Here is a 12,959-nt window from a genome sequence, read left to right as displayed (position 1 = left end):
GTGCCTCCGCCCCTCTCGGCCTGGGACTCCGCCCCGAAAGCTGGCGACCGCAGAAGCCCCGGAGGCTGGGGAGAGTTCAGCGAGGAAAGCGGCGAGCTTGAGGGGGAGGAAGGAAGGCGCATTTCGGCTTCCTCTCTCGTGCGGTCTGCTTGGAGAGGCTCGCACCTCTTGGATAGGTGCTCTTGGGAGGCTGCCGGGAGGAGGGGGAGGAAAAAGCGGGCTGCGCTGAGGGGTGAGCAGTCAAGGAGACCCCCGCAGCTTACAGGCAATGCTCCTCACTCACTGCCTGGGTTGTCTCCTGCTCCTCCCGGCTTTGAACCTTTTGTTCTCTCCGGTTTGGGGTCGAAGCGAAGTGCTGCAGCCGCCTCTATGTCAGGAAAGTTCCAGGAGGAAATCGGCTCACGCACCCTTCTGGGATCGGCAAGGCGTTTTGTGTGCTCGGAGGTGAGGCTCATAACCCAGGTAATGGGTGTAAACGGGAGGGGAAGTTGGATGTTCGTGTGGGAAGCCAGACCGATGTGGAAATTGGGGAGAGGGATGTGAAATGGCCGAGGTTGGCTCTTCAGTCAGGAACCTCAGGGTAAACCATCGATTACGGAGCTGAGAGATGGAATGGCAGGGAGCATTTGGTTTACTCATGACTTCCTATTTTAAGGTTTGGAGCCCTTAAGGTGAACTAACGTGGACTTAAGGTCGTGGAGCCCTAATGCTCTTGAACCTGGCTGTGCTCACATAGTCTGGATTTACCTTGGCATCCAGGAGTAGTGATGTGTGATCTTGTACATCAATAGGTGTCTTGTCCTTCAAACTAATGGTTCTTCTCGAAAACTGTATCATTTTTTTTGAAGGACTGCTGCGACTGAAGCTTGCCTGCCTCTCTCAAATGTGTGAGAGATGCTTCTGTCTGCACTGTAGTGAGCATAAGGCATGTTATGATTTGATGTTGCCCAGGTCTAAGACTTGGCATTCACAACAGGTTGGTAAACCAACCCCAAATTTAGCGACACTTGAATGCTACCAACAACTTGGAAATAATGGCAATGGATGAGCAATAAGAGACTTTTAAAAACTTTATTCCTACATGTTAGCACTCTTAGATTATCATTTTGAAATGTGAATACAAAAGGAAACCATAGTGCATGTATACCCACTTGAATTGCTGGATGTCTGTACCTATTTGTCAAGTGGGAATCTTTAGGTCCTCCCCTGGATCTCTGGTCAGGTGCAGAAGGGTAGTCAGGTTTTTCTTAATACTTGATAATAGGCCAGTATAGACTGTGTACTGTGTCACTGGGCCAACGGCCATTGGTATTCACTCATAATATTGGGGTGGTAGAAAGGCTCTCCCTCCCCAAATTAATTCAGCTTGCACTCCCTATTTGTCTTGAGTATATTAAATCCAGGGCATTGCATCTGGAAGTATGGTGTCCATATGAATGTGCATGCATTGTATATGAGGACTTATAAACTACAACTATTTGTCTCTTGTGAAATGCCAAAAAGTTCCCTTGTAGTTAAAATGGGGAAAAGCTGCCCACTGAGACAAATGGATTCCCTTATCAGACTCAAAACTGTTAAGATGGTTTTGTCAACAGACTGTTTTAAGCTGCTTGCGTAATAGTTGCCAAAAATCATTAGAGTTTCCTTTCCCCCCTCTCAGTTCTGACTTTCAAATTTAAAATTCAAGATTATAGCCAGACAAGTCGATTAATAAAACATAACACTTTTATCAAGTTTTTATGATAGCATGTCTGTATAGGTAGAAATACCTGACAGTTGCTTATGAGGTGAAGGGCATTTTGATGCAGCTGGTGCAGGTTTCTTATACAGAAAATTTTTTTTTGCTATGAATTTATTTTCTGTATTGCTCCTATTTTCTGTTCTTCCCACTGGAATTAAATCAGCTACATCCTTACTCCAGTTACTTCCTGATCCTATGCATGTTCATTTGATATTCCCACTGAGATCATGAATATGCTTAGGATCTCTGAGTATGAAAGATATATGAATTTGAGATAATCTTGAGAGAGAACCTTCCACTGACTTCATTCTCCAAACATTTTTAATGTATTTTTGAAGACATGTATTATGTCAAAATTAGTACAACTGAAATATAAACTACTTTCAAATAGCTAACTGCAAGTTATTTCTTAGTTATTACTTTCCAGATTCCTCCTTGGAGGGGTTACAGTAATACTGCTGCAAGCTGTTGCAGAATTTTCCATACAATGTATGACTACATTAAATATATATGCTCTTGGTTAGACAAATTGATATGCATATGTGTACACACACTCGCACGGACGTATCTTTTAATGTTTTTGTTTGAAGAGGTAATTACTTCCAGGGAAAGAATTGATATCTTCCTTCCTGCTTGGAGAATATTTTATTTGGGCAGCTTTTTATAACCAGTGCCAGTGGAATACTTCACAGAGTTAAATAATAAAAAGCAGCTTGGAAAAACAATGGAGAAAACCATGACAGAACTGTATTTTAAAGTATGCCTTCACTGCTTGTGACCAGCTAAGTCAAACACAGCCTATCAGTCAAGTATCTTCCATGTACTTAACAACATCCCCACTCAGTTTTTACAGTCTTAGGTATTAGAAATATGATGTTTATTAAGTCCCTGATGGATGCTGTATTTGGCTGTATATAGCTTTGTGGGTCACAAGTTATGTAGATGTGTGAGAACAGTTCATGACTGCTTTGTGTTTGTTTCCCGCCCCTCCACATCTATCCAATAAAAAAACTGGGAGAATATATCACAAACCAAACATGATAGTGTTCTCTGGAGGAATTCACTTCACTCCTTTTTATACAATATATTTTCTTATATTAAGTTTGAAGGCTACACAGTACATGGAAAATTGTGTAGCAAAGACAGAATAAGGCGCTGATGTAATATAGGCTAGACCACAGTGTTAAAATCACTTCCTTGGGAGTGTCTCTTGCAAGTAGCTTCAGGATTGCAGCCAAAAATCATTCACATATTGAATGGGCTGAGTTTGGATCTCTGTATAAGTGTTATTTTGAAGACTCAAGCTCTGCCATCTGTTTCATATACTTTCACTGTTGTACATATAAACAAACATCTGTTATAATTAATTAACAAATGTAAAATTTCCTAGCAATGAGATAGATATAAATGTTTGTCAGCTTAGGTTTTTTAATCATGCAGACCTGGCTCTGAAATTTTAGTGTAGAGTCTGTTTCTAGAAATCTGATTCTGAATTGTGATTAATCTCATTAGAACCTTACAGGTAATCAGGATGGGGGATGAAGATTCACTTCAGTGACTACTTATGCCACACAGCTATGGTTCTATTGCATGTGTTTAATTTAACTGCCTTTAAAATAATTTATAATTGATGTACTATTCATTTTAACTGTTGTAGGAGGAGAGCAACATGGTATAATCCCACTACTTCCATATGGTAACTCCGGAGCTATTAGGATTGTGGCATGTCTTTAAATACAGTGGTTGGGATTCCACCTAGAATCTCTGTAAGTGCAGAGGGGTATGTGTGATTTTCTTGCCTCTACCCTCCCCCTGAAAACATCTCGATTTCCCCACCAAGCTATTCATGGGGGTTTCTCATCCACTAGGAACAGCATTTTCAGGGGTGTTTTGAGTTGCTGTAGGAGGGGGAATTGCCATGTAAATTCTGGTAAAATGATGTTGCCAAGTAAGAATAATTGTAATAAATGGCATACTTTCCCATATCTTCTTGATGCTTTGATTCAGCCTCTCTGTTGCTTCAAATGTGGTACAACCTAAAAGGTTGTGTCAATGATGAATTTGCTGGCTGCAGCAGCAGTATGTGTGCTTATCATGTCCAGAATGGTGGTTTTTCAGATGATCTGCTATAAAAAAATGTGGATTGTGCATCCCAAATGTTGTCTTGTATTATGTTGCCAATTAGGCCTAGAGGATGGTTAGAGTTCACATGTAACTGTTAAAGTTAAAGGTCTCAGCCTAGTCAGTGCCTGAGTAGACTGAATACTGAAGAAGTCCCAGACTAAGCTGTTTTGAGAAGAGTAGGATAAGGGTAATGAATCACTGCTATACTTTCTAGGTTTATGTTCCTAAAGAGTTTGTATCTCTTTAAATGAAGAGGCTTGACCAGGAGTTTTATAACATAATACTTCCTTGTCCTACTACTCCATTTCATACAAGATTAGACTCAGTTGTATTTTTTTAAAGTTACCTTTCACTGCAGTTCACTATGAGGAGGGGAGGAGAAAGTTTGGGGATGTATCTGGCACTTCAGAATCCCATTACAAACTCCCCCATTTTTTGTTTGGCTGCAGAGGGGGATTTTTAAATTATTATTAAAAACCTGAATCCTCAGTGCTAACAAAGAAATGCACAGATTAGTGCATAAACTGAATTGTTATGGAAAGGAATATGACAAATACTAATCTGGCCAGTGTTAAACCATAATGTGTACGTTTTATAAAGTACTTGAATTTCCATCTGCCCAGCTTTTAACATATGTTTCCTGCAATTGCTGCTTATAATAGTTACTTATATGCACAGGCAAGAAATAAATGATATTGTCACAATACTTTAAAAGCCATGTTTTAGATGGCACTTGTTATTGTGAAACTTGTACAGGAGAAATTCCTGATCGATTGAGTTCTGGGTCTGTACTGTATCATCTGTATCTAATGTATGTTTATAAGAATGTAGGCATCCATTCCTAAACATTCAGAACTGAAAATAATTAAACAAAAAATTGGCTTGCTTTTAATTATGTTAGTCAAATTTCTGTATCTATTTGCTGATAAGTATATTTTCATAATTGACTAGATATCTCTCATTTAAGCCCCGTGGAGTCAAAGCAAAACTCTCAATAGCTTAAAACTCTGAGGCCTTTTAGTGAATGGAATTTATATATTTATCAGACTTCCAGTTATGATCTGTATAGCTGGGATCTTGGTTTGTGAAATGTGGGTACAGTCATTGGCCAATTAGGTGATTTGTGCAAATAGAAAATGAATTACAAGCCTGTATCTAGTAATGTGTATATTATATTCCAATGAAGTTAGTAGTGGTTTATGCATATGGACACAGAACTCCAGCAGTCAGTTCAAAACATACAGAGATGTTTTCTGCATACTTCTTTCTTAACTAAGAAAAGCAGTCTTTCATAAATGCATAAGAGCATCATAAATTCATAAGCTTTAGAAGTTGTATATGCATTTAAGTTCAGATTTCAAGACAGGTTGAGATATTATTTATAGTTAAAACAGACAAAATTCTAAAACCCCATTCCTAAAATTAATCAGTTTAAACAACTTATGGTAGAATGAACCCATCTGAAGGGGGATAGAATTCTTTCAGATGGGATGGAATTGAATTGTGTTTATTTCCTTTTTACATCCTTTCTTTATATTTTGTACCTCCAGGATAATTTTCTTATCTGTCCTGTGCATCTTGTGGAAGAACAGGCCATACTGTATGTATTTGGATTTATGAAAAACCATGCCTGCCTTGCTTGTCTTCTGCTGAAAAGTTTGCTAAGTCCCTAGAGCCACAAAATCTCCAGAGTCTTGGAACCTTCATTACAAGTCCATGTATGTGATGTGGAAAATGCTTGTGATATCCAGGGCTGTTTTTGTAGCAGGAACTGCTTTGCATATTAGGCCACACACCCCTGATGTAGCCAATCCTTCAAAAGCTTACACGGCTCTTAGTTCAGGGCCTACTGTAAGCTCCAGGATTTTTAGAGGGAGGGAATAGCTGAAAGCTGGTGACCCCAATTTATGGACCTCATTGAGGAGTGTGAGACTGGAATGATAAGAAAGAATTGTGTAAAGTTTGTAGCTAGAAAGGCTGCAGTCCTGTGTATTTTTAAGTTAGTTTAACTCCCACTGAACTGCTTCATAGTAAATCTGCATAGGATTTGGCTGAAAAACTCCCATGGATGTCCTGTCAGGTCTGTTGTAGCAGAGTTTGATTTGCTTCTTGGAAAAGGTGGTGTGGAATGCAATGGGGCTTCTTCTACATTAATTTATGCTTCTTTTCATCCATACATAGTTTATATGAAAAAGTCAAATTAGAAATTGTGCAGTTATCTGGTAGCTACTGAGTTATCCTTAAGAATATATTATTGCAGTAGCATCTGATGGCCAAATTAGAGGAGACACAATGAAATCCATAAATGGGTCTCCCTGATTTTTAAAAGAAACTGGTAAAGTGCTATAGAAAGCCTAATCCAGGTAGGGATCTACACTATAGCAAGTTAATCCATCATTATTTAGAAAATTTGTATGCTTTATCTTCAGAGACCTGCAAGAATCCTTCTTGCACCATACAACAGTGTGGCCTCAAATGATAACCTGGACATACTGTTTTTCCTATTGGGATTTACACGTTATCTGCATGTTGCCTGTATGTTTACGCCTACTGAAAAAAATTGTAGCTCCAAGAAGCAATTTGAGTTAGCAATGTGAGATTTGGCTGGGGGTGGGTGGGTGTTAACCATGTTAACAGGCCCAATCTGAATCTGTTGGTGAAGCACACAGCTATTTTTTAGCAATAAAAACTTCTCAGGAGTCCATAGATTTCATGATTATTTTGTGTCATTCCCATTAAAACTCGGAGAGAGGAGGACTAAAATTTGTAGGAAGTCTTGATTCGCTACAAAGAAACGCTCCTGGTGATCTTTCTGTCTCCCTAGGGCTTTCACATTGATGTTTGTGGGTTTTAGAACAAAACCCAAGATCACATGATTCAGCAGAACACATTTGTATTTGGCATGGTGCTTGGTCTTGAAATGCTGTCAAGTCTTGATACCTAAACACATTCAGTAAATAGCTTTATTATGAAGGGTTCTCCATATACAGCACACCCATGTACAAGGATACACTTAAATTGATTGGAATCTTTGATCAGAAATTGTCCCTTGCTGGTTTATGAAAACTGTTGATGTGTTAGTGCTTCCTGCCTCCCTCACCCATGTTGAAATTAAAAGAGAGTGCTCCTACAAGAAAATCTCAGTGAATGCTAAGTTCTTTCTTTCTTTCTTTCTTTCTTTCTTTCTTTCTTTCTTTCTTTCTTTCTTTCTTTCTTTCTTTCTTTCTTTCTTTCTTTCTTTCTTTCTTTCTTTCTTTCTTTCTTTCTTTCTTCCTTCCTTCCTTCCTTCCTTCCTTCCTTCCTTCCTTCCTTCCTTCCTTCCTTCCTTCCTTCCTTCCTTCCTTCCTTCCTTCCTTCCTTCCTTCCTTCCTTCCTTCCTTCCTTCCTTCCTTCCTTCCTTCCTTCCTTCCTTCCTTCCTTCCTTCCTTCCCAGAAAATCTGCTATGTCCTGTTGAGGTTACCTTGGCAAAAATGCACTGCAGAAGAATAGTTGTACCACTTTTCTCTGTTTTGCAGGGCATTCCAACTGCAAAAGTGTGCCGTACTTGAGTGCTGTATCTCTTCTTGCAGTTACCAATTCCATATCTGGTGTTAACTTTAAATGTTTTTAACCATTGAGAGAAAAAGACTTTTGCCTTGAATAAAGGCTGTGGGATGGGATGGGGGAAGCTTTTCAGTCTACTGTTACTTACCTCACAGAAGAATTGCAGCCCACTTTCTTACGTGTGTGTGTGTGTGTGTGTGTGTGTGTGTTAAGTGCTGTCGTTGCTTCTGATTTATGATGACTCTGTAACTTGGTGGGAAAGGATTTCCGGATTCTTCATGGTCATAGAAATAGAGGTAGAGCTGTGTAGTGCTGTGTAGGTCTCAGGTTGTTAGAATCACTTATACTGATTTTAGCACTGGAGCTAAACCACAAGAGTGTGGTGAGATATAATTGGATTGTTGGTTATGTGGTAGCATTCTTCTCTGCTTGAGATTTAAATGGATAGGTTTTCAACAAATATAAGTGACTGCAGCACCAACTTCTCAATGAAAATGATTAAATTTGGCCAGGTTAGACACATTTTAGAGTATATTTCAAATCTTTTTTTTTTTTTTTAAAAGTTATACATTTATAGTGCCTCTAATTGTAATTTTGTGGACAACCACACTCCCTCTTCCCTTCTCACACTGCACATCAATTAGTTACTTCTTTTTTCATGCAAGCTCTGGTTTTGCTTTTTGGCCAAGCTGGCGAACTATGGACAAGAACTTCAAACGCGGATTAGAAACCACGATTTAAAAGAGGGAATGTGCAAACACAGAGTTTGCTCGTGTAGTGCCAAATCATGGTTTGATATTGTGACTAAATCTACTTTTGTTTATAGTGCTTTTGAATACCTATAAATTAATAATACAAACACTTCATTAAATGGTAAATGTGTCCCTGGACTATACCAACAGAGGATTCATGGGGCACTTTCATAATTGTTCTTTATATTTAAAAACAGCAATAGCAGCAGAATCCTGTAGATAGAAGACTGAATGCTAGGAGGGATATTGTCAGCTTCCTCCCCTTCCCGCCAATGCACATGTATAATTTTTTAAAAGGCAAAATATTTGATTGTTCATTTTTCCATCTGCAGTCTGAATCTGCAGCCTCCAGTACCAGCGTCCATAGAATTTCTCATTCATTTATAAATGAACATTTATTTATTCAGTAAAATACTTACGTGCTGCCTTTTCTGCCAAGTATGGCAGCTCGGCAGGTTACAGGGGGCTTGCTCTAGAGGCACAAACAATTAAAAACCAAATGAGAAAAGAAACAGCAGCTGCACAACTTGTCCTCAAAATAATACCCTTTATGACAGAACTAACTGCCAAATGTCTACCTAAAAAGAACAGTCATACATTTCATGTAGAAGACAGCATGTGGGAAGGGCATTCCATAATGCTGGAGACACCATTTTAAAAGTGCATACTGTGGACCACTGAATAGCTTGAAGGGAGTGCTCAACCAGGAAAAGGTGCTGGTAGAATCTGGGTTGATGAAAAGGTATATAACAGGAGAGACAGTACTTCACATACACTGGTCTCCAACTGTGTGGGGTTTAGAGGGAGAAACCTTGAATTTGGCCTTCAAGCATATTGGTAGCCAGTGTATGTTCCCAGAGGGAGTAATAGAGTTCACTCGTGGGAACGTAAACAGCAAGCCACATTTTTCTGTACCTGTGGGTAATTTTTTGATAGTTCTGGATAGCTATCTTACATATGGCATGCGGCAATATTCTAGCCCAGCAGTCCTCAACATTGAGCCCATGGGCACTGTGGTGCCGACATTCAATAAGTGTTTTTAGGAAGTAAGTGGGTTCTGGGTCAGCAGGTCTTCTGGTTGACTATTGGAAATTTGATTGACTGTGCAGATATTTAAATAATCCTTGCGATTCCCCCCCCCCCCCTTACTGGTTAGCATCATCACTTTCATCTTACCTGGATTCAGCTTTAACCTGTTCTTCATCAGCCACTTGACCACAGCTTCTGGACCAGCACAAAGATTGCCACCTCTGGTAGCTTCTTCGTAAAAGTATATGACCGGGAATCCTTAGTACTGTTGATGCTCATTTCTGAAGCTACAGATGATCTCATTCATGAATTGCATATTTAAATTAAACAGAAGGGGTGAAAAGAACAAACTTGTGTGGTAGGTTTATTATGAACAGTGATGCAGGCTTTGGCAACTTTTCTTAGAATCTAGGAGCCACCCCAAAAATGTCAGACTTGTAGGTCAAGTGCTTCATCCTCCTGAGCTGTATGGGAGTTGTTCTTTCATAAACCCATCAAATGACTTAAATGTGTTTACCTCATCCTTGGCACATATACATTCTTATTACTGTTTCTTTTCTTTTCCTCTATGCTCAACTACTCATGCACCATCCTTGTGTTTGATTGTGGGGTTTTTTTTGTAGCATCTCCTCTGGCCTTGCCTGTAGCAAGACTCCTTTAAGAGCCATCCTTGCAAGGAGTGGGTTAGAAGTTCCTGACATGCAGGATTCCCCCTCCTGTAGTCCCTGAGAACCTAAATAGATGTTATATGTTCAAAATGTAGTTACAGGTACCATGGCATTAGCATGGCCATCTGAGAGCCAGCATGGCATAGTGGCTAAGAGTGCGGACTCTAATCTGGATTCCCCACTTCTCCACATGCAGTCACAGTTCTCTCAGAATTCTCTCAGTCCCACTGTCTGACAAGGTGACTGTTGTGGGGAGGGGAAGGGAATGCAATTGTAAGATGTTTTGAGACTGCTTAGGGAAACGAAAAGCAGGGTATAAAGACTAACTCTTCATCTTCTTCTAATTAGACACAGTTGGAGAGTGGGGAGGCAGGGAGGATGGCATACAGGCTGCTTCCCCCCCCTCATGCCATGATAAGAGAGCAAGTGAATGAGCCAAAGAATGAGGGGAAGATGGTAGCAGTAGCGGTAGCAAAGAGTGCTGGTGCTTATATGTGTATTCTGATCTGTTTTCCATTTTCTGTTTTTATCATGAGATAAAGCATTAAGACAGGATCTAATTCAGAAAGGAATGTCAGTGTGAGAAGGGATTTGCTTGGCTGCATTAGAAAAACAGGGGGGGTTTAAAAGAAAAAAATTCAATGAATGGAAGATCAGCTTAGCAGAGATCAGCATGAAGCAGTGTCTGGAAAAAAAAAACCCACCCCTCAGCTCTCTTCATATTGAGGAAGTGGAAATATATGCTGCCACTGCTGTAACTGAAAGGATTCAGTAAAAAGGCTTAAATGTCTTGGCAGAAAAGATGAGGGTTTTTTGGGTTTTTATAGTTTCAGATAATTCTTAAAACAGCTTGTAAATAAGGTTTGTGGGGTGGCTTTGTTTAGTCTTGGGGTGAAATTTCCAGGTGCCCTGAGAGGAGCAAAAGTGAGCATGGGTTTCAAAATCACCTCAGATCTTGCATTTAGAAGGAAGGAAACCTCTGTGCTCATGAGCAAAATCTGTCCTACAAAGACATGCATGAAGAAGACCCAAATTGTTGTCTGCCAGTACTGAAGTGAAAGAGCCACTGAGGAGAAATTGTAAAGGGTGAGCATGAAGTGGCAGAAGGTAACTGGGTGGAGGTATTCATTTCTGATTTTGACAGCTTTGTTCTTTCAGATGTTGCAGTTAATTTTCAGTAAGCTCAAATACAGTACAAGGTATACACTTTCTGGTGAAGAAACTTTTAAAAAAAATTTAAGGAATTTGAGGCAGTCAGTATCTCTTTATTATATTGAGAATTTGTATAATAAAGAATTGTATTGCATATTGATTTGTTAACAGAGTGTGCTTGTTGTTAAATGAAAACAATAATTTACATCCAAAATAATTTATTTCACAAATGAATAGGAATGAAAAGATTTCTGAGAACTGGTAATTCTCTTCCCCCAAACAGGTAGGCTTGTAGCTCGGGGGGTGCTCTTGGAGCCAGGCTTCCTGTTCAATAAACAGTTGACTTGGATGCCTTTCACTAACTTTGGCTGATGAGCCAGCTGCAGCCTTTCCCAGGGAAAAAGATCTTGCAACTGTGGTACATGCCCTGCTAACATCTAGATTAGATTACTGCAGTGCCATCTACATGGGGTTGTCCTTGGAGACTGTATGGAAGCAACATTTGGTACAGAATGCTGCAGCCAGAATGTTGACTGGAGTGGGTCAAACTGATCACATCACTCCAGCCTTTTCCCATCTACATTTGCTCCCTACTTGTTTCCAGGCCCATTTCAAGGTTCTGGTGTTCACTTTTAAAGCCCTCTACAGCTTAGAGCCAGCATACATTACAGGCCATCTTCTCGCATATGAACCTACCCATCTACTCCTGTCATCTTTGCAGGCCCTACTTTGGGTGCCCCTGACATCTGAAGCTAGATGGGTTTCAACCCCAAAAAGGGCTTTCATGGTCATAATGCCAAAACTTTGGAATTTCCTCCCCATGGAGATTGGTCTGTCAGTCTCTCTATAGAGTTGTTTTCCATTAACTTTCTTGCTTCATCTGGCATACCCCAGTAACTGTTACCGGCCTTCCTATCTGGTTATGTGTGTTTGTATTTTAAATGTTTGTATGTGTGTTGCCTTGGGGACTCTTATTTGGGTGGAAAGGCAACAAAGAAATGTTATAAATAATTAAAATTTGTACTTAAATAATCCCATGAGTTCACTGGGGCATCCTCCAAAATAAGAGTCCAACTGAGTGATGCTGCTTCTGATTTACAAACATTGGATTATGTTGTCAGGGACAATGAGAGGAGCAGTAATTAAGAGACATGCTGTGCAAGTTCCTTGACAACCTTTTGTTTTTTTTTCTTCTCTCTTTGTCAAATGCAAAGGCTGTATACTGTGGGGGTGGACTTGTGAAGGAAGTGATGGACCTGCACAGAAGGATATATGTTGCATCTTATTGGAGATTTTTTTTTTTACATCTCTCTAAATTGCATGATCCTCCTCCCAATTCCAGTTCCTCTCCCAACAATAAGTGAGCTGCCTAGGTTTTAAACCCCTTGTCACCATTTTCCTTTGTCATGGCATCCTGCACATACTACACAATGCAATCCCTAATGCAGGAAAAAATGCCTCCTTTTGAGATTTTCTCTTGTGCTACAAGCATAGCGGAGATGGCTCCTCTCCAATGCTGTGAGTTCTGTGAAGCAGTCATCTTCCTACCTACATGTCTGTGTTTCCTGCTGGTTTGATTCCTGGATTGGACTAAGCATGGTGAAACCTCTCTCTCATCAGACCCAGCATATGTATGGATTGGTAATAAACTCGCAGTAGTATCATAGCAGAACTAAACATGTCTCAGTCCAATGAAATCAGTAGATTTTAGTTTGCCCCATGGGTCAGTAACGACTTCGTGCTTGCACAGGGGACTACCTTTAGCTTTTTAACTCTGCGTGCGATGGACTATACATCACACAAAAAAATTGCATAGTCCTGGGGGATGCTATTGCCCTTGACATGTAGGTGAGTACTTTTGTGGAAAACTTTTATTTATGTCCTACCTTTGTATTTATTTATTTAGAAGTTTTTATGCTGTCTCTCTAGGAACCTACTTGAGATGGCAT

At 39.9% G+C, this 12,959-nt stretch overlaps 1 protein-coding gene across 1 annotated transcript in view; it reads left to right on the top strand.

Annotated features, from left to right (window-relative positions):
• The first annotated feature begins 205 nt into the window (after positions 1 to 205).
• The window catches only part of GPR63 (G protein-coupled receptor 63), a 31,461-nt gene continuing 18,707 nt past the window's right edge, over positions 206 to 12,959 (top strand). The window contains exon 1 of the mRNA XM_060237373.1: positions 206 to 444. The gene's annotated coding sequence lies outside the window, so the exon portion shown is untranslated. The remainder of the gene's footprint in view (positions 445 to 12,959) is intronic.

Source organism: Heteronotia binoei, chromosome 1 (assembly GCF_032191835.1).
Source record: "Heteronotia binoei isolate CCM8104 ecotype False Entrance Well chromosome 1, APGP_CSIRO_Hbin_v1, whole genome shotgun sequence".
Taxonomy (NCBI): domain Eukaryota; kingdom Metazoa; phylum Chordata; class Lepidosauria; order Squamata; family Gekkonidae; genus Heteronotia; species Heteronotia binoei.
Note: the sequence above shows the minus strand (reverse complement) of the source record. Positions and strands in the feature narration are given on the sequence as shown.